Source organism: Bos grunniens, chromosome 21 (assembly GCF_055505025.1).
Source record: "Bos grunniens cultivar Pamir isolate PY7600 chromosome 21, Bosgru_T2T1.0, whole genome shotgun sequence".
Taxonomy (NCBI): domain Eukaryota; kingdom Metazoa; phylum Chordata; class Mammalia; order Artiodactyla; family Bovidae; genus Bos; species Bos grunniens.
Genome location: NC_141185.1, coordinates 33,971,204 through 33,992,210, shown reverse-complemented (window position 1 = coordinate 33,992,210; position 21,007 = coordinate 33,971,204). Strand labels below are relative to the sequence as shown.

The 21,007-nt window shown below is 38.0% G+C and overlaps 1 protein-coding gene and 1 long non-coding RNA gene across 26 annotated transcripts in view; one reads left to right on the top strand and one right to left on the bottom strand.

Moving 5' to 3' along the window:
- LOC147349347 (uncharacterized) overlaps nucleotides 1-10,525 on the bottom strand; it is a 690,773-nt gene extending 680,248 nt beyond the window's left edge. For all 25 annotated transcript variants that reach the window (XR_015150389.1, XR_015150391.1, XR_015150388.1 and 22 more), the window contains exon 1: nucleotides 10,310-10,525. The gene's annotated coding sequence lies outside the window, so the exon portion shown is untranslated. The remainder of the gene's footprint in view (nucleotides 1-10,309) is intronic.
- A 2,066-nt stretch (nucleotides 10,526-12,591) lies between these two features.
- LOC147349346 (uncharacterized) lies at nucleotides 12,592-15,265 on the top strand. Its single transcript, XR_015150199.1, has 3 exons — nucleotides 12,592-12,727; nucleotides 13,704-13,801; nucleotides 14,305-15,265. It is a non-coding gene; the product is annotated as an uncharacterized LOC147349346 (long non-coding RNA).
- The last annotated feature ends 5,742 nt before the right edge of the window (nucleotides 15,266-21,007 follow it).

Genomic DNA, 21,007 nt, shown 5'->3' with positions numbered 1-21,007 from the left:
GGCCTCCCTGTCCATCACCAACTCCTGGAGTTCACTCAAACTCATGTCCATCGAGTCAGTGATGCCATTCAGCCATCTCATCCTCTGTCGTCCCCTTCTCCTTCTGCCCCCAATCCCTCCCAGCATCAGAGTCTTTTCCAATGAGGCCACATAAGGTGGCCAAAGTATTGGAGTTTCAGCTTCAGCATAGGTCCTTCCAAAGAACACCCAGGACTGATCTCCTTTAGAATGGACTGGCTGGATCTCCTTGCTGTCCAAGGGACTCTCAAGAGTCTTCTCCAACACCACAGTTCAAAAGCATCAGTTCTTCGGCACTCAGCTTTCTTCACAGTCCAACTCTCACATCCATACATGACCACTGGAAAAACCATAGCCTTGACTATTAGTGGACAGCTAATAATGAGAAAAAATTCTGAAAGGCAACAGACCACTGTTGCTTCCTCTGTATCTCTCCAAGTGTCCAGTAAAGATATTAAGTTTGTGGACACACCATCTAGCCATTTGTTCTACCCAAAAGTTTGCAGTCATTTTTCACCCTTCCCTCTCTCAGGCCAGATCTAGTTTATCAGGAGATTCTTTTGGCCCTAGCTTCAGAATGAATCCATTACATGGATAGAATATAGATATATTCTGAATTTGTGTATTACTATTCAATATAACTGTCTTTGTCAAAACATTATTCTAAGGAGTACATAGAAGGCCCAAGAGAGTCATGGTCCAAAACATTTAAGATCTTTGATTTAGAAGAATATCTGGAACCATTTTCTAGCTGGGACCCTATAGAAAGCTAGTGGCCAGATAACAATAATCACCATCTAGGCTATGAAGAAAGGTCTTTTTGAGGGGTGGGGTGGGGGTCAGGATTTGAATCTTACCTTTGAAATTGAATAATTTCACTACTATGTCACCACTTTTCTAGGCTCTTTTCTCTTTGTTGTACATTCTCAAAATATTCTTAAAATCATTTCTCATCCAGAAAAGTTTTGGGGATAGTCTTCACTTGTAATATAGTTATGCTCCTAAACTTGGAAAATGCCTAAAAGTGGAACAAACTTTGAACCCATGAAACTATTAAACATTCAAGTTAAAGTAAAGTGGACAACGGCCCTAAGCAAGGAAAGCCACCCTCAGGTGCCTCCTGCTCATGGCTGCTGCTGCTGCTGCTAAGTCACTTCAGTCGTGTCCGACTCTGTGTGACCCCATAGACGGCAGCCCACCAGGCTCCCCCGTCCCTGGGATTCTCCAGGCAAGAACACTGGAGTGGGCTGCCATTTCCTTCTCCAGTGCATGAAAGTGGAAAAGTGAAAGGGAAGTTGCTCAGTTGTGTCCAACTCTTCACGACCCCATGGACTGCAGCCTCCCAGGCTCCTGCGTCCATGGGATTTTCCAGGCAAGAGTACTGGAGTGGCGTGCCATTGCCTTATCCGCCTGCTCATGGCACTGGAGTTAGAAAGAAAATAAAAATGATTTTAAGTATGTTTGGCAAGATTCCAATCATTAAATTTACCTTCTTTTTATGAAGAACTTTTCCAAGAGGAATGTCTGATCACTAACTGCAGGTACTCAGTGGTATTAGCATTCCTTATTAGAAATGAGATTCCTATGGTTCTGCAATTATCAAAGAACTTGAACTTTTCTCCAAAATTTTTGTAAAGTTTGTAAGACGAGGGCCTATTTTGTGTGTGTGTGTTTCTGTTAAGCTTTTTCAGCCCTAGCTCGTTTTTCCATAGAAGCTTGCTTCTCTCATCCCTACCATTCTCTTTCATTCTGATTGGAAGATTTCTTAGCTTGTTTCCTTACAATTGCTGAAGTGCTCTGTTAGATCAAGTTTCTCAGTTCAGATTCTGTTTTTTAAAAGTTTTTCCCCACAGTTCATTCTTTCCTATGTTTCTTAAGCAGCATTCAACAGGATATTTGCTTACATGAGCATGCTTGTACATATGGGTTATAAGTCACTAAGATCCCTGGATAACCTAGGAATGATAACACAGATTAAATACTACATTTTAGAAATCATTTCTCATAATTCTTGGAACCTATAGTATGTGAGCAGGAAGAATGGTGCTTTTTCTTTCCCATCATGTAATTCACTCATATAAAAAGCTTCAGTGCTATTACTTAGCTCTGATTTTAGGCAGCTACAATTTAGCCACACATAGATGTGGCATACACTAAACAGAACAAATTAAATGGAAAATTTAAGTAGAGGCTACGGCCACATCTATGATGGCCGAGATGTTTCATGCTAACCATTTGTGGAGCTCTCATTTGAAGAAAGATCTTCCTTGTCCTTTCCTCGGCTAAAGATGATGGCATTTTAAGAAATTTGATAAAAATTAGTTTAGCAAATATTATAACTGTGGAGAAGCAAAAGCCATCTTTTGATAGTAAACTTGAGAGCCAGTCAAATGTCGACTGATCCAAATGGCTAAAAATAAAATGTCAGAATTAGTAGACCTTGCTGAAAAACACGGCACTTTCAATTGCTGTCCAAACAGGATTCTTATAGGTGACTGTGGCCACTCTGTGGATAAGAACAGTACTCCAGAAATCATAAAAGTATGTACACTCATTTTTCCTTCTGCAAAGGCGAGACATTCAGAACCATGTGTCTCTGGGTCCCTCGACTTCTTACCCCCCAGGATGGACCATATTCAGGGCCTGCCAATATTGCAGGCTCCCTGCTATCAAGGACATGTGCTGCTGCTGCTGCTGCTAAGTCGCTTCAGTTGTGTCTGACTCTGTGCGACCCCATAGACGGCAGCCCACCAGGCTCCCCCGTCCCTGGGATTCTCCAGGCAAGAACACTGGAGTGGGTTGCCATTTCCTTCTCCAATGCATGAAAGTGAAAAGTGAAAGTGAAGTCGCTCAGTCGTGTCTGACTCTTCACGACCCCATGGACCGCAGCCTACCAGGCTCCTCCATCCACGGGATTTTCCAGGCAAGAGTACTGGAGTGGGGTGCCATCACCTTCTCCAAGGACATGTGCTACAAGGTCTGAACACCTGGGCACCAACACCAAACACACACACACTCAAACACACCATATAAATATATATATAAACTTCCCTCATGCACACAGTTCTTGTTATGAAATAACCACAAACTTTTTGACTCGTTCATTAACTATTTCTTTCATTTTTCTCCTAGGACACTTAGCATCTTTGGCTCTTGTGAGGTTCAAGTTCAGCCTTTCTTTACTGGACTCCACCCCCATTCTTTAATTCTGAGTTGAACAGCTGTCTCTTCAGGTCTCCAGACCCAGCTATGGATTTCTGTTTCTCAGTCCTTCCCTCCTTTGATTCTCCCCAAACCAATTTTAATCGAGTTTCCCTGCTCTAATTTTTTCTTAGTAATACCTCAAATAGCAACACTCCGTTGCAAATTTGGCAGAATAATCTAGTTTCTACTCGGATGGTTCTTTGTTCTTATTTCTACCTTAAAAAAAAAAAATGCATGCTGAAATCAATTGGTTCTGAAGAGGATATTAATCTCTTCCTTCTAGAGGCAGACACACATTCACTTTCTCTACCTCTTATTTTAGGTTTTAAATTTTTTGTACAAAATGGCCAAATAGAGATTTCTCAGCTTCATTATCTTTAAGTCCAGTTAAATTACTATTATTTGTCTCATATCTAAAAAATGTTACAATAAATCCACAGGTCAGGGCCAGGGTGTTCACCAAGCTAACTACATGTGTTCTTAGAAAATGCATTTAGGGTTTTAAAAACTAGTCATAACTTAAACATTCGAAGTGTGGTGTACTTTAAAGAACCTCATCAAAATCTTTTAATGAAATTTATCTTTCATATGAATTTCAGTATTAATACACTTTTATTATAAAGCAAAGCCCACCTGTGCTAAATCTACAAGTACTCTGTGGCACTTTCTAAAGGTGTCCCTTTCTATGTCAGTCTGCTCAGCTCATTCTGTAGGCCAAAGATTCTCAAATGTTTGGGTCTCAAGATCCCATAAGAGTCTTAAAAATTTGGGAGGATATTGAAGACGTTTGTGTTTATGTTGGTTATGTCTGTCAGCATTTATCACATTAGGAATTAAGACTCAGAAAATTTAAGAACATTGATTTACTAACAGTTTAAAACAACACTGTTGTTTATATATAACATTATAAGCTAAGGCAAACAACATATTTTAATGAAAGATCACTTCATTTTCCAAAAGACAAAAAATTAGTAAGAATATGGGCATTGTTTTACATTTTTTCAAATTTCTTTAATGTCTGTTAATAAATGACAGCTGGGATCTCAAATCTGCTTCTGCAGTTAGTCTGTCATGATATCACACTTCATATTGCTTCTGGAAAACTCTACTGCACTCTTGTGAGTGATTAAGAGTACAAAAGACAACACTACCAACATGTAATTCTGACCTCAAGAACCTCCTGAAAGGATCCTGGGTCTCTCTCAAGTGTCCCCAGGCCACACTTTGAGAACTGCTGTTATGTGTTCTAATTAGAAGGAAAGGCTAAATAGAGTAAGGAAAGAAGCGAAGACAGTAAACGGAGAACGGCTCGCTGCCGCCAACTAGGAGAGGAGTAAATTTGCTAGCCATTAACTGGCAGGGCCAGGCCAAGATACTTTTCTCAGGATCAGTTACAGAGTTGGGGGACTTATCTGATATAAGTGATGAGTGGTATGGGATGGTGAAAGTTAGCCCGTCCTTTCTTCTTTCTCTGCATTTCTGTGGGGACTGATCACTACCTTCTGCTGGCAGGGCTATCCTGTCTGAAAGAGTTCCATTTAACTAGATCACAGCATTTATCCTTTAGGATATGATTTTACTTGTCTCTCAGCTCCAAGCATCACTCTGTCCCTTTGCTCCAGACCATCTTGGGAAGTAATAGTTGTCTTGCATAGTAAACACAAAAATCAGAACAATAACAAACAGCAAGCAAACAAGTGAAACATTGACACAAAAATCTCCTTTATGACCTTGTTTGTGGAGAAGAAAGCTCTGGAGGTTTTATTAATTTCCGTTTGACTAATTTCAACTTGACAACACAATTTTTATCACCTTATTGCTCCAGTTGCTGCTGCTTCCTTATTTGCTATGGAAACAGAAAACACCTAAATAAACCTACCCAAAATAGAAATCAGATGTTTTTCTGGGAAGTGTAGTATGGCCTTTCTCTCACTGTTTGATCCTTTTGTTTGTAGGCTCCATTTCAGGGAGGACAGTGCCAGTAGGGAGGGGGAGACTTTCCACATTTGGAGATGAGGGGAGGGCCCTAGCTGTGTATTAAGTCCTGCTTTAGGTCAATGGGTGCAGCTCTCTTTCCATAGCTGCTCAAAAGTCATGGGAGATACAGGACATGGCCTACAAAGTCCACTTGCTGGTCCCGGTTTTTTAATAATATATTTAGAAATGAGTTTCTCCACTGAAACAATATTACATAGAGAATTCTTTTCCTACTGTTTTCATCAAGTGAGGGGCAATAATGGCTTAAATGTTTTTTAATTATCAAAGTTGTGTGTGTGAGTCTCTGTGTGTGTCTGTGTGTGTGTGAAAGAGAAAGAAAAGAGAGAGAGAGAGGAAAAGGAGATGATTTTGTTGCCAAGATTAAGAAGCTATGTCAGAAAAGATGTACTGAACCAACTTACCAAGGCCGGAATGTGATTTGGGCTAAGAGAAGCCAATCTTTTGTTGAACAACCTAATGTAATAAATTGCATTTGGAGGGCTTTAGATTTCTGTACAAACTTTTCAACCAGATCTAATTGGAAGTGCTACTCACATAGCCAGGGGCATTCTAAAAAGCAGAATAGTGGATTAACACCATTTTTAAAAGTCAGGAAGTCTTTTCTCCTCCCAAAGGAGAGTTTTCCAGACATTAACTTCCACTGCCAAACATTATAAAGAAAGTCTGTCTCTTCCTCTCTCTCTCTCTCAACCTGCTAGTCTTCTCTCCTCTTCCACCCCATGTCCCCCCATTCTGCCCCCTCCTTCTCTCTCTACTCCCTGCCCATCTTCTACTCACCCCCAGCCATCAGCAGAGAGCTATATTGGAAGCAAGGGCTATATAGTAAATGACCTGCCGATCAACCATTGCCCAGACATTTTTCATGAAGGAAATGGAGTTCTAAGAACTAAGCCAGTTTCCAGTTGAGTAAAAAAAAATGTTCAAGTAAGTGTCTGAAACTTTTGTTAAATTAGATAGTTAGAGGTAAGGATTACATATGACTGAAAGAAAAACAAAAATCCTAGTCTTTCCTCCTATATGAACTTTTATAGCAACACTTGATTTGCCAGTTTATCTGTCTAATCTGAATAATTAGCAGTATAGACACAACCACACTCAAAATGACCACCTTAGACAGAGATATTTAACTGGAGGATAGCAAACTTCCCTAAACTCTTTTTTGTTTTTATCCCTCATTTCCACCCATCATTACATCCTCTCCAAATAATGGAGCAGTTCCAACAAGAGAATGAAAATTAGAGCCAGGGATAAGACATCAGCAGTTTCAACTTAACAAAATAAAGTTTGCAAATGGAAACTAATACATAAAAGTGAAAGCTTGTCTTCCAGTATTTTGTATTTTCTCTTCACAACATTTGCATTGTGTGCAGAGGATTTGCAAACAGAAACCTGAATATTTTGATTAATCACACAAAATATAAGAAATGGCAGAGATAGCCTGAGGAAAACTGAATATATGAAACATTCAAGATGTGTGGCAAAGCCCCCAAATATTGACGGATCCTCAATATTCTCAGCACGTCTAGATTTTGAATGAACATTTTATTTTCTTGTCAGTGATTCAGAATTTCCACTGCTCCTGTTGAGCAATGAGGGAAAATCATGCCAACTGGGAGAAAGCTTTATTTTAAGGTTGAAGGCATGAAATAAGCAGTAAGAAGACAATTGTACACCTGTTTTCAAAAGTAAAAAGGCATCTCATCTCAAATCTGCTTTGCTTTTGAAAATTTGGCCAAGGAGTGTATTTCAAAGACCCAATAGCCCATAACATTATTCCCAGGGCTCTGTGCTCTCTGCCTAATTGGGCTTCTACACATTTGCATAAGCATGATACTTCATGATTAATGCATAAGACCCAGCATGGAACCCAGTATCAATTCATCTATGGAGGCTTTTCCCCCCACTGAAAACAATCATTGCACCTAAGATACAATCCATCATATTTGTAGGTATGATTGCATTGTAGAATACAAGACTACTTAAATGCCCTGACAAAACCTTTACAGATTGTGAGCCTCTTCTGTGTAAGAAAGAAGTTTTAAGAGGCCCACAGTACTGCTGTCTCGGGGCCATCACTGATGCCTGAAAAGGTTTGTTTGCAAAATGAAGTGTCAAGGCCATAGACACTTTTTTTTCCCTCCTGTTTGACTCAAGCACTGAATCTAAAGGGGAGAATTCTAAAATAAACAACTATGACTACTTTTGGGTTGCAAAATAAATAATAGCTCTCCCCTTGCACCTTCAAACACTGAACAAGGGAGAAAAGACTTCTAGAATAAAAACTCTACAAAGGTGAGGGCAGACTCAGTCAGCAATGCCAGAAGGTATTGAACTTCAAGAATGAAATCAATTCTAGCTGAGATAGACTGCCTCACAATTAAGGAGTGTGAGCAACTCTCAGCATAAGCCCTAGTGTGCAAAATGGTGGCGCCCGCACTTTCTCTGCTGTCTGGTTTGCTTAATTAGGCAGGAATCCCTTCCCCATGGGAGGACCTGGGAACTTGGAGTTCTCCAACTGATCTCAGTGTGCTGTGGGACTAAATACAGAAGACCCTTTGAGAGAACTCTTTCTAAAAGCACCTGAGATAGAGTTTCGGGTTTTTTTTTTAATTATTAAAAATTGACATATCATGATGGGAAAAAATTACCATTTGGAATTCTATGAAATTAAGAGGAACAGTCTGACATTACCATTTCCCATGCATCTGCCCAGAGGTGACCTCTTGAATGGTGTGTATTCTTCCAGATGTTTTGTTATTTTTTAGGTATATGAGTATGTGTGTGCTTTATAAGTTTTGAGGGGAAAATTACTGCTCTGTGTACTTTCTATGATTTGTTTTTCTGCTTCACAGTAGTTGGTGAGCTATTCCTGCAAAGTACATTTAAACTTATCTCATTCTCTTTAATAATTTCAACACATTATGTTGCCTGGATTACAAACACATGAGGATTCTCGTAACATTGTTTTGTTTTAGTTTAAATTACCATAAGCAGTGTCACATTTTAGACTGCTGGTACCTTAAGGGTAAAGACTGTTTTGGTCACTACTGTATTTTGGTATTTAACACAGAGAATGGTACATAGTAAGTGTCCAATAAAAATGTGTTAAATATATAAATTAAGTCTGTAGGGAAAACCCCCAGAAAAATTCCCAGTCTTTCTTTATGGGATCAGTTCAGTTTAGTCGTTCAGTTGTGTCCGACTCTTTGCAACCCCATGAATCGCAGCACAGCAGGCCTCCCTGTCCATAGATGAATTCAAAAATTGTATGGCAAATGCTTGGTTACCTCCCAAAAGATTATACCATTTTATACTTACACAAAGTGTATCAGTCACCCCGTTCTACTTTACCAACGATGAGATTATAGACTTGATTTTTCATAACATGATTAATGAAAAAGTGAGTTTCATTATTTTAAATTGACTTTCATTAATTTTAAAGAATATTGGAAATACTTCTAAGGTTATTAGCTATGTGCATTCCTTCCCTTTGAATATCTGTTCACATCCATTAACTGTTTTTCTATTGGATTATTGTTAATCTATTTATACATAGTTTTTTATATGCTTTTCTGCATATTTAATGATTCAGTCTTTTGTTTGCTATACATTTTACAAATATTTTTTGCTCTGTGAAAAAAGTTGTCTTTTGATTCTGTTTACCTATACATTCATCCATCCAACCATTCATCCATATCTTGCCTAGCGGAAAAATTCTAATATTTATGTTCAAAATATATCAAAATCAAAAATGACTTCTGGGTTTATTTTTTGAAAAACGTTCTTTACTCAAAGAATAAAAACTAATTCACTCATGTGCACTTTAAATGTCTATTATTTCCAAAGATTTGAAATGTCAACAGCATTATGTAGCAAATCTTGTAGGTTCTGTCTGTTTTGGAATTCCTGCTCTGTTTCATTGTCAGCAAGGCTGTTCCTGCATCAGTGCCATACTGTTTTAATTACTGTATCATTCACGATACATTTTATTTTTGGATACAATTAGACTGCCCATGGGTTTCTCAGGTGGTGCTAGTGGTAAAGAATCCACCTGCCAATGCAAGAGACATAAGAGACAAAAATCCCTGAGTCGGGAAAATCCCCTGGAGGAGGACTTGGCAACACATTCAGGTATTCTTGCCTAGAGAATCCCATGAACAGAGGAGCCTGGTGGGCTATGGTCCATAGGGTTGCAAAGAGTAGGACACAACCGAAGCAACTTAGCATGCATGCAGACTGCCCATATTACATCTTTATCCCTCAGTATTGTCCCAAATTTATATTTTAGAAAATAAAATGTATCTTGTCAGATTCAAAAAAAGAAAAACAAAAACACTTTGATTCATTTACAAAGAATTTATATCTTTGCAATATTGAGCTTTTTAACCAAAGAACAAAATACATCTTTCCATAACTTGTTTTTTTTTTAATGCCTTTCAGTGGCCCTGCAGCTGCACATTTTCAAAAGCATTTTTCTCCTTGATTTTGTGACTAAGATATTTTCTTTCATATCAGTTGTTTTTAAAAGAAAAGCTAATTATTTTACAAATACATTTTGTATCTAGTCACTATATAAAATATTCATATTATTTCTAATAGCTCTCAGCTAATTATTTGGGGCTATATTAGTACATTACCATAAGAAATAAATTTGTCTCCATCTTTGGAAAATTCATACTTGCTATTTTATTCCCTTTTCCTTCTCTGACACATTAGTATGATAAATGATTTTAAGATGAGCCCCAGTTAACCATGATCTACTACCTATAAAATTATTCATCAAATTATTTTTTACTTTAATATTTTATTTAAGATTTTATTCAGAAGTTTTGCATTGATATTCAGTAATCAGAATAGATTGTCATTTTCTTTTCATGCTGTATTTGTCAATTAATATGATCAATTAAAGTGGTTTTATAAAAATAACTTGAAATCTTATCTTCTTTATCTGTCAGGTTCCAATAAGAAGCACAGACACCACTCAGGGTATTTCAATCAGAGAGGGAGTTAAAATAGAAAATAAGGTCTCAAAATGTTTGGAAGGGCTAGAAGAGCAAGATAGAAGTTCATTTCTCTCTTGAGGACCTACCTTAAGCAGCTACAGCCCCAGAAGGAGGAATATCCACTCATTTGCTGTGGCCACCCTGGCTCTAGACGCCCCCTGCCTTCCCCATCACTGTCTCTCATAAGCCTGCCGGCACCTGCCCTGACCAGCCAACACTGCCAGAAGTAGGACTTGGCTTCGCCATTCCTCTCCCTCCCTAATCTTGCACTAGTGCCTACAGCTGGCAGAACTAGCCACAGCCCTACTAGCAAAGCCCTGCTTCCAGACCCTTGAAATACAGGGAACACAGGTGATCAGAGAAAAGGCTGAATGCTGATAAATAATACTAGCACACCTTCTCTCAATTTTCTGGGAGCATGGAGAAGGCAGTGGCACCCCACTCCAGTACTCTTGCCTGTAAAATCCCATGGACGGAGGAGCCTGGTGGGCTGCAGTCCATGGGGTCGCTGAGGGTAGGACATGACTGAGCGACTTCACTTTCACTTTTCACTTTCATGCATTGGAGAAGGAAATGGTGGCCCACTCCAGTGTTCTCGCCTGCAGAATCCCAGGGACGGGGGAGCCTGGTGGGCTGCTGTCTATGGGGTCGCACAGAGTCGGACACGACTGAAGTGACTTAGCAGCAGCAGCAGCAGCAGATAACACTGAAATTGTTTATTTCTTCAAAGCTTGAAAAAAACCACTGTGAAACCATTTGGACTTGTGCTTTTGTGGGAAATTTTGTATTCTTCATTTTTTTCCATGAATAGATTCTTTTCCTGTCTCTTCTCATGTAAAATTTAGTAAATCATATTTTCTAATTAAATCATCCATTTCAGTAGGTTTTCAAACTTAACTGCATAGATTTTGGCTTTGTAATTTATCTCTGTTTTTCTGCATCACTGGTCATTTCCCTTTCCTCATTTTATGATAGTAGGCAGATTAAATCCTATCTTCTTGTGAAACTTCCCCTGAAACACCCACACCCTGCTGCCCAGAATTTGTGAATGTTATATTATATGGCAAAGGGACTTTGCTGATCTGATTGAAGCTGCAGACCTTGAGAAGGAGAGGTTTTCCTAGATTATCCTGGTATATACAATCAAAGTACATAAACCTTTAAAAGCAGAGAACTTCTCTCTGACTGGAGTCAGAAAGAATGGCTGAAGGAAAATGGCAGAAAGTGCAAGAGACAGATTAGGAGTTTGAAGACAGAGTGGGCACGTTCACAAGGAATGCAGACACCTGAAGGAGAGCCTTAAGTCTGAGAGAGGTCCCCACTAACAGTGAGCAAGAAGAAACATCCTTAACATTACAGTCACAAGGAGCTGAGTTCTGCCAACTCTTAAAAGAGCTTGGAAGCAGATTCTTCCCAAGAGCCTCTGGTTGGAGAGCCCAGGATGTCTGAGATACCTTTATTTTAGCTTTGTGAGTGCTTGAACAGAGGAACCAGATGATGAGCTGAGCCCACCGGTTCTTCTGACCTACAGAAGTGAGATTGTGAGATAATAAAATTGTGTTGTTTTAAACCATTTTGTAGTAATTAGAGCAGCAGTAAAAAAGTAACATTTTCAATTGCACACATATCTGTGCTTCTTCCACTTTGTTGTCTTGATCACACTAGACAGCTTTGTCTAGTTTAGGGCTTGTTCGGTTTTTTCCAAAGATTCAAGTCTTATATTCATTCACTGATTCTGCCACACTTTTTTTCCAGTTCAATAATTTCTGAAAAATCACATCAAATTTTGCATTTCATACAAATAGAAACATATTCTTATATATCCTACTATGACTTGCTTTGTTTTACTCAATACTATGTTCCTGAGATTTATCTGTGTTTTTGCAATGCTGCTGCTGCTGCTGCTAAGTCACTTCAGTCGTGTCTGACTCTGTGTGACCCCATAGACGGCAGCCCACCAGGCTCCCCCGTCCCTGGGATTCTCCAGGCAAGAACACTGGAGTGGGTTGCCATTTCCTTCTCCAATGCATGAAAGTGAAAAGTGAAAGGGAAGTCGCTCAGTCATGTCCGTCGCTCAGCGACCCCATGGACTGCAGTCTTCCAGGCTCTTGCGTCCATGGGATTTTCCAGGCAAGAGTACTGTAGTGGGCTGCCATTCCCTTCTCCAGTTTTTGCAATAGATGCAATCTATTCCTTTACTGCAAGTGTCTTAGCATTCAGTGGAAGGATATACAAAGAATTCATTCTATTTCTGATATTTGGGTTATTTCCAGTGTTTGTCTGTTTGCTTTCACTTTTATAAAATGTGCTGCTACAAACACTCTTCTACTAAAAATGATGCTCACATGTATTATTTTTTCTAGGGCATACCAAGAAAGTGGAGTAGCCAATTACTTACAAGATAATTCAAACTGTTTTCCAACATGGTTCTACTGATTTATATTCCCATCCACAATGTCTAAGAGTTCTGCTTGCTTTTGAATTTTGCCAACATTTTCTCTAAGGTATCTTTTGATAAACAGACATCCCTAGTTTTAGAGTCAAATTTACCCTTTTTTTATTCCCCCATTGTGTTCTGATCTTTTAAAAGAGCTCCTTCTTTACCTTATGTATTAAAACTATTCTTTTATTTTTAAATTTAATAATTTGTCACTTTATTTTATAAAATTTATAAATTTGTCACTTTATCTATAGTTCTTTAATCCCTTTAAAATTTATTTTTGCATAAGTATAAGGCTAGAGTACAATTTCATTCTTTTCACATCTAAACAACTAAGACTTTGAGTTGAGAAGGCCATTTTTCCTTACTGATCTGGATGGACCTGTTTTTTTTATGTAAAAGTGTATTTTCATCATTTTAATTGAATATTATGCATTGTGTATGAACGTGTGCTGCTGCTGCTAAGTCTCTTCCGTTGTGTCCGACTCTGTGCGACCCCATAGACGGCAGCCCACCAGTCCCTGGGATTCTCCAGGCAAGAACACTGGAGTGGGTTGCCATTGCCTTCTCTGATAAATGTATGCAGTCTTAAGATAATATTGTTTGTCATCTTCCCCACTTAGAGTAAAAAGAGAACACCTTTGAGAGTGGATGTGGAGGACTTCCCTGACAGTCCAGTGATTAAGACTCCATGTTCCTAATGCAAGGAGTACAAGTTCAATCCCTGGTCAGGGAACTAAGATCTCACCTGCCTACTCCGGTCCATCTGCTCCCAAGGTCCTAGAGCCCAGCCCTCTAGATATGCTGACTGAGAGTATGGGATACTTACTGAGTCCCTCCTCTTTGACATGCCCCAAACTCTTTTATTTTTTTCCTCTTCTTGAGACCATGAGTCTGCCAACAACTCCACATTGTTTCTCAACACATTTTTGGTTAACTTAAGTTTTAACTCTAAGGAGCTTAAAAATTATGCACGTTCTTAGGGAAAAACACTAAGGGTCGGTCTTACTTCATTGCATTTACTTCCTTGTTCTCTCCAGGAACTTGGATCCTCAAGTCCTGGATGCTTTGACAGCTCTGAAATCCAACCTTCCAGCCCCACGTGGTTGCCAAAGCTTTGCCACTCATTTGTTGCTTGGTAAGAATTCTCCCCAGATTCTTAACCGCACACCTAGCACCAAGAATCAGCTGATTTCCAGAAGGGATATGCAAAGTAGATGATACTGCCTTCCTGGTTTCTGTAATCACGGCCTCTGAAATACTGGCTGCCTCTCTCTCTAATGCCTTCAAACTGTTTCTTATTATATCTTATCTGATTTCCTCATTATTCTCAGTGGGAACATCTGGTTGATGCCAGCTACTCTTTCACAATTGGAAGTAGAAGTCTGCACTTCTCAGAACTTCCCATTTTTAGGCCTCATTTATTTTCCCAGTCTTATTTCCTACTATTCTTAGCTCCTAGTGGCATATCTAAAAATTGTAAAATACATAATCATACAATTTTAAGACTAAAAGAAAAAGATATGACTCAGGTGTTTCATTTCACAGATGAGGAAAGTGAGGCCCCTAAAGATTAAGTGGCTTTTCTTGGCCCAAGTAGCAGAATTGATACTAAAGTTCATATATGCTTATTCCTTACAGGGGCTAGTGGAGCAAAGCAAGAGCAGAAGAATTGAGAAGGGAAAACTTATCTCCATCCTTCATATCAAGAAGAAATATTTCCATTTCTTTTCCCAGTGAATAAGGTCTGTTTCTTTCTAACACACCTCTACTGACACCATGCTTGTCTCCTAGCATAAACTATGATTTTTCTCCCAGTTATTAATTATAGCTGTCATTTCTGAGCCCAGAGCCAGAGGTAATGATCATGCTGAAATTCAAGCTGCTTCTTTTACCAAGAATGAGGAAACCTGGAAAAACATCTATAAACCACCCTCCAACCTGTTTCAGTCAAGTAGAAATCTGTATATCCCATGTTGATAGTCAAGCCTGTAGGGCTATCACCAGAGTGGTTGTGTAATTTATTATCCAAATGGCATACTTTTTGAGAGTGATAGAGGATACTGTAAATAACGATCCCAGGACAACAGGCATAAACCAATACCAGGCTAGGCACCCTGGCCAGCAATAAGTTATCTCTGAATTGTAAAAATAGCTCTATTCTAATACTTCCTTAATTTGCATCACTTTCAAATGGTGGCAAAGAACCTGCCTGTCAATGCAGGAGACATGGTTGGATTCCTGGGTTGGGAAGATCCCCTGGAGAAGCAAATGGCAACCCAAACCAGTACTCTTGCCTGGAGAATCCCATGACAGAGGAGGCTGGCAGGCTACCACAGGGTCCCAAATAGTCGGACATGACTGACCGACTGAGCACACACACATTTGGGAAGCTCCATAGGGGAGGGAGCCTTTTCCAATTGGCTTCTTTCCTACAATTTGCTTTAAAATTTTTAAATGCTGGTTTAAGTCAGATCTCATCATCATGAAGAAAGTAGAGGGTATTTCAAATGAGACAAAATTTAAAGATTCCTGTGCAAGAATTTAGAGAGAGAGGAAAGATTCTTCTAAACAAGCTATGAAAAGTAGGATTCACAGAAGAAAAGACTGATAAATATTACTTTAAAAGTATTTGTAAGACAAAATAAATGAAAAAAAAAAAAAAGACCAGCCACAAATTAAAAGATATTTATAATCTTTGCATCTAAAAACTGATTATAATCCAGAATATATAAATGCATCCATGAATCAATATGAAAAAGATATGTAATTCAATAGAAAAAAATGGGAAAAGCTATAAAAGGAAACAGAAAATAAATGTCTTGCTGATAAAATATTTTAAATTCTCAACTTCACTAATAATCAAGGACGTAAAAATTAAATAATGAAATAACATTCCATATTCATTAAATTGGCAAAAACAAATAGCCTGTTAGAACAGAAAAATGAATGACATCGAAATATGGACATTCTGATGAGAGTGTATGTTGGTGCTACCATTTTGGTGAACAATTTTTAATTCCCTGGTAAAGTCGATGATATACCTATCTTAATATCCAGCAATTATTCTTCTCAGATGCCTACTTTAACAGTTTCTTAAATGTATGAAAACAGAGACATATAAAGAACAATTACTATACTGTTGTTTGTGACAGAAAAAAAAGCATAAACACCCAAGTTGCCATCAACCAGGCAATGCAATATAGCTTATTCATGCAAAGGAATACTGAACAACACTCTTGTAAATGACTGAATTAAATCCTCACATCATGCTGTTGAATTGAAAAACAAGCAAATTGCCAATTAAAATATATGGCACAATGCCACAAACATGCAAAGAAAGACCACATATGTTTTTAAAATATCTGAATAATGGTATTTGTATAAAAAGGTATAAAAACATATGGGGATAATATATTACAACTGCTGGATAATTCTAGAATAGGGAGAGAGATGGAATGAGAGCCTTAGATATAACAGTATTAACTGATGTATTTAAACATGCAGATGTGAAATAATTCTTGCAAAATGTTAACAGCTATTTAAATTCATAGTTGATATGTAGGTGTGTATTATATCATTTTCTGTTTTTAAAAAATTGTTGTATGTTTCATGTTTAAACATTTGAAACATTTTGAAAAGTCTAACCTCTTTCCCCTATTTGTGCTGCTAGAGTTGCTAATCAAGGAAAAAATTCATTGCACAATGTTATTGATAAATAAGTGTCTTTAAATTTCATGGCTGCAGTCACCTTCTGCAGTGATTTTGGAGCCCAAAAAAATAAAGTCTCTCACTATTTCCATTGTTTCCCCATCTATTTGCTATGAAGTGATGGGACTGGATGCCATGACCTTAGTTCTCTGAATGCTGAGTTTTAAGCAGATGGTGACTGCAGCCATGGAATTAAAAGGCACTTGCTCCTTGGAAGAAAGGCTATGACCAACCTAGACAGCATATTAAAAAGCAGAGACATTACTTTGCCAACAAAGATTCATCTAGTCAAAGCTATGGTTTTTCCAGTAGTTATGTATGGATGTGAGAGTTGGACTATAAAGAAAGCTGAGCGCTGAAGAATTGATGCTTTTGAAATGTGGTGTTGGAGAAGTCTCCACCTTGAGTCCCTTGGACTGCAAGGAGATCCAACCAGTCAATCCTAAAGGAAATCAGTCCTGAATATTCATTGGAAGGATTGAATATTCATTCATTCATGAAGCTGAAACTCCAATACTTTGGCCACCTGATGTGAGGAACTGACTGATTGGAAAAGACCCTGGTGCTGGGAAAGATTGAAGGCAGGAGGAGAAGGGGATGAGAGAAGGATGAGATGGTTGGATGGCATCACTGACTTGATGGACAAGAGCTTGAGTAAGTTCTGGGAGTTAGTGCTGGACAGGGAAGCCTGTGACCATGGGGTTGCAAAGAGTCGGACATGACTGGGTGACTGAACTGACTGAATTGATAAACAAAGAGAATATAGAGTGTTTATTTGTGGGGGGCTGGGGGAATCACGAGGTTTCAAGTCCTAGCTCTTGTACTTGCTGGACATGAAGACCTTGAGCTTCCCATGTAGCACAGTGGTTAAGAATCTGCCTGCCAATGCAAGAGACACAAGAGGTGCAGGTTCGATCCTGTCAGGGTCAGGAAGATCCCCTGGAGCAGGATCTGGCAACTCACTCCATATTGTTGCCTGGAAAATTACATGGACAGAGAAGCCTGGCAGACTGCAGACTATAGGGTCACAAAGAGTCAGGCATGACGGAGAAAAACAATGACGCAAGTCACATCACTGTTAATTTTTTCACCTATAAAATGGGGTGTAAAATTAGCACTACTAATATTATTACCTACCTCAGAATTTTGGAATCATCAAATGAATAGATACATGTGAAAACATTTTATGAACTAAAAGTCAAACAAACCACATTAATTTCCATTATTGCTATTGCAGCTGCTGGGTAAGATAGAATCGAATTGCTGAGTTACATCTCTGGGTTCTGGCTGAGATGTTTGTGACTGAAGAAACGACAAATTAAACATCAAGATAAAGAAAAATGAAATATAAAAGGATATATAATTCACAATAAATGTAGCAATATGTTATTGTTTTATGTACAATATTGTACATAAAATGTATAATGTGGTATACATAATATAATGTATATATATATGATAAATTAAAATTCTCAGAAGCATGTTATAGTTTTAAAATGTCAGACAGGATTCAGATTTTCTCACGCTATCTTGCATAAACTGCCAAGTATTTCCAATATGTAACATACAAAAGTCTAAGTTCAGAAGTAATGTACTTTTCTAGATCTTTGAAAAATAAATACAAAACATTTTAAACATTTCTTTCTGTGTTTAATTAGGTTATTAATATTTCTGAATTTATGTCAGCTGTGATTAGATTTCATTATTTATACCTCACAATGCATGTCATGATATAACATTTAGAAAATATTCTGATTACAAACAAGAAAATTAAAATACCCTGAAATTATTATACAATTACACCTTGCAGTGCTTCAGATATAAGGTGTGGACCAAAATAACCATTGTAGTACAAAAAACTGAAAAAAAATAAAAAATATTACTTGAACAAGAATCATTAAAAGAATAAGGCTTTAAGAGCACATTCGCTTGCTTCTGCCTCTTATATTTTCCTAGGGCAATGACCTCAAAAGTAAGCCTGTGAAACCCAGGGGCTCCCAATATAATTCCCTGGGCTATGAGAAGAAAAATACTAGATTGTTCTATTTTTTACCCAAAAGATGTAGAAAAAATTGAGCTTTATTTTATGGAATATACAAATATATTCCGTACCCTTTCTTGGTCTGCACATCAGATGTTCAGATATCAAATCAGATTGGCAAAGGAATCTTGCAGGAAGAGTGAGAGTTCTATAACATGGAGGGGTTGATGGTGTTGCACCAACACTTTCATTTACTTTCAATTTATCCCAAGTAACACAGTACTTAGCAAGTGGGTTTCAATAAGCATATTATCTCCTTTAACAACATCAGCTCTTACCAAGTGACATGAGGCTTAAAAGGATTATTGCCAAAAACAGGAACAAATATAAATTAAGACTATCCTAAAGATGCAAGCATAAGCAAACTCAAGTCAATGTAAGCACAACCCATTATTTATTTCTAGAATAAGCCCTTTGGAAGCTGCATTATGAGATATCAACAATTAATATCCAATCTTATCTGACAAAAATTCAGAAAGAAAGTTTCAAAATTATAGAAACTGAAATAAGGATTTATATCCATACTGTTCCAAAGTATATGTTATACCTTAAGATACGATACTGGATGCTTGGGGCTAGTGCACTGGGATGACCCAGAGGGATGGTATGGGGAGGGAGGAGGGAGGAGGGTTCAGGATGGGGAGCACATGTATACCTGTGATGGATTCATTTTGATATTTGGCAAAACTAATACAATTATGTAAAGTTTAAAAATAAAATAAAATTTTAAAAAAAAGATGCTAGTTAGAGTAGAAAATAATATAACAAAAAATTTTTTTTAACTTTATGGATCCTTTTTTAATTTCTAGTTTTGTGTATGTTTTATGATGTATACAGTCTATGAGTACGGTATCCCATATTCATAAGTCATAAACAGACTAACAGTTTTTTGGAGGGTGTAAAGAGTTTTATTCTGATGTGGTATGATCAAAGGTTTCTCAAGACAAACTTAAGGTCCTCCTGCCTTACATTCTTCCAACTCATCTTCTAAACTGCAAAGAGGGTGCTTTTCCAAATCAAAGTCAATTGTCTACTGAGGGACTTCTATCAAGGTTCAGTGGTTTTAAGACTTTGCCTTTCAGTGCAGAGGGTTTATGTTCGATCCCTGGTTGGGAAGCTAATATCCCACATGCCTTGTGGCCCAAAAACCAAAACATAAAATAGAAGTAATATTGTAACAAATTCAATAAAGACTTTAAAAAAAAGCTCCACATAAAAAAAGATCTTAAAAAAAAATTGAGTGCCCATCATATGCCAGACCTTGTATTGATGGACACCCAACAGACATCTGTTATGTAGGTAAATGACTGCATGAGGAATCGATGACTGGGGTGGTAAGGGAGTATGAGAGGAGGAGAGGTGAGTTTTGGAGTCCTAGTGATTTGCCTATTGGTTCTAACAATATGCAGAAATGAGTCACAACAATATGAGCACAGTGAAAATTAAATGATTATTTCTAATCCATTTTAAATTGATGCCTTATTTGAGTTAGGATTGCTGGTTTTGGAGTAAGAGAGGAATCAATAAAACAATCTAAGCATTTTTGGGGAGCCAATTGTACACAAGTAGACTCAAGGCACTAGAGGAATAACGTTTTAAAACATAGACTTCAGAGAATGCACTCTACTTTCTGCATCCCTCTATTCTTTTCTTCTCATTCTTGAATAAAACTGCTGATCTGATTCATAACAATGATGCAATATTTCCTATTTACTATCCAATTCACTGTTGTTTTCTCCTGTTTTACCTGCCAATTCATTTACAATAGCGGTTTAAGAAAGAACAAAACAAACAGTATCCCTCCTGAGTTTAAACTCCAGGGCTATAGATGATAGTGACTGAAGACAATAAAATTAAAACCCAGTATTGTAACTGTCTTGATCTTGAAAGGAGATCTTCCCTAAGTATTGAGAATTATGCCAATGGAAACTTCCATTCAGCAATTACATATTATTTCCTTTACTCTGTTGATGTTCACTTAACCAATTACTCAACAAATATCAATTGAGCCCCTGTTATGTGCCTAAGCTGCTTAGACTCTGTAAAGACAGCAATGAGCAGAACGAAGTCTCAGCCTCATTCTCTACATTCTGGTAGAGAAGACAGAAAAAGCTTTGCCAGGAACACCTGAATAGAGATTGAAAAGTGAGCACTCTCGCCATGCTCTTGTTTATTTTCTCCCATGTTTTTGTTTGTTTGTTTGGCAGTGTCGTGTGCGTGTGGGATCATAGTCCCCCCACCACAGATGGAACCTATGGCCAACCCCCGCCACCCTAGAAGTGCAGAACCTTAACCAGTATACCACCAGGGAAGTCCCTCTCCTTTGTTTTTAGCTGGTATATTGTCTAACCATAATCTGCCTTATGTTTTCCCCATTTTCTTCCAGTGAACTATTAAAAATTAACTGACAACAGATCTAACTATCCCTAATATACACATGGTTTTTAATAAAGGCTCTTACGCAATGAAACATTGAAAGTAGTAGACATTTCAGGCCCTGATCTCTGGTCCCACGGATATTTTAAGGTATTTGGTTTTGTAAGAGTTGTTTCCCCAGAGCTCTTTACTTCATAAAATGTAGGTGACAGGCTG